We start from the raw sequence: 1,753 nt of genomic DNA on the forward strand, positions 1-1,753 counted from the left end.
GGTCCAGCTCGTAGACTAGCTTTCATTCCCCGGTTCACACAAGCTAATAGTCAAATGCCATCCCTAACTGGTCTTTTTACGTAAGGAATGTCTCATCAATCTCTAGTCCATCCACCTGATGAGTGCGAGTGATTCGGTGATTGTGACTGAAACCCAGGGGGCATGCGCTCTAGTCTGCTTCGGCTGGAAAACCCTAGTTATAAGGTGGGTTTCTGCGTAGGAATATGACTAGTCTGACACACCCGTCCGTTTAGGAAAATGGGATTAGACTAGAATAAGATACCTCCGTCCGAAGGTATGCCTTTCTCGACAGAGCAAGTGTTTTATCTGCAAATTGAAGGGTATCCTGGAAACTCTACTTCGTTATAACTAGGGGCATACAAACCTTTTTGCATGCAAGCGAAAAACGACCATTTATTTTCTTAGTTTGTAGGTTCTTAACCCTTTAAACTCGTAGGATTGGTCATTCCTAGCTTACATAATGTAAGGATTCAGAGAAAAGTTTCGAATAGGGCAAGCTCCCTAAAAAATGAACCTTTCGATGAGACATCCTTATTATACGATTGGCATGAGCAGTTTTACGCAAAGTTCAAGCTCGTTAAAAAATAAACCTAGCAATGAGCATGTGTTCCACCAGAGTTTAAGCTCATTAAAAATGAACCCACCTTCAGTAAATAACCATTGTGATCGCATAATTATCAGCTTTTAAACCTTGGTCATGTTCTTACCATCACCTCCACTCTTTTTTAGCTGATCATACACCTCCATTTGATTGTTTACCCCTATTGAGGAGTAGTTGCAACGAGTGATCCTATTAGCCACTTTCTCTACACTGCTAAGATTGAAAAGTTCCAAACCTTATCTGGAACCAACTGCTATCCAAAAACGTCACTCGTTCCTCAAAAAACGAGTCTCCTTTAAGCTCTTTTCATCTGAATCGTAAAATATGAAAAGATTGCTAAGCAATTTGCCTCTCCAGCTCGTTAAAGCAATTGGAAGTGCCATCCCTCCTCTAGATTTCAATCTTTTTGGACCTGAGGGATTATTACACAAAAAGATAGAGTGTTTGTCTTGTTCGGCTCGTTAAAACTATCGAAAAGTCATCCCTTTCGCATTGTTTTATAATTTTTTCGGACTTAAGGGATTATATTGCGAAAAAGAAATATTGGAGTTTCCTTTCCGTCTCTTTTCAGACTCTTTAAACTTGAAAAGAACCGAGTTATCCTTGTTGTTAAACTCGTTAAAAAAATAGCGACAAACTTGTCCATGCAGACAAGAGCGAGTTTCACTGTCGCTACGCTCATTAAAACATAGCGACGGGTTTGCCCGAAGGGAAAATTATAGAACAAGCATATGTTATCCTCCTCAAGCTTGAAAAAAATAAAGAGGTACTGGTCAGAAATGACCGGGGAAAATTGGGAAGAAAACTTGAAGAAACTTTATTGGTAGTAGGTCGTTCTTAAACATGACACTTTCACTCCATCACCATGATTGAGTCAGGTTGGGTTATTCCATTCAACGGTCATATCACCATTGGTCCATCGTACCATCCATTTTTGGGGTTAACGCTACCAATCCATTTCAGTGTCGCCGATATGTTCAGGAGAAGTCGCTCAGATAATTCATCAACCCAGCTTGTGTCTCATCTACTGCAATACCTTCACGCTTCATTTTTTCATGACCGCCACCCTGAACCTTGTATCACCATATTGTTTTCACCTCCAAAAAATCATTTGCTCTGTTCCGTGTCATA

The sequence above is a fragment of the Pinus tabuliformis genome, chromosome 9 (assembly GCF_031772625.1).
Source record: "Pinus tabuliformis cultivar Carrire ecotype Pingquan chromosome 9, CPIR1, whole genome shotgun sequence".
NCBI lineage: Eukaryota > Viridiplantae > Streptophyta > Pinopsida > Pinales > Pinaceae > Pinus > Pinus tabuliformis.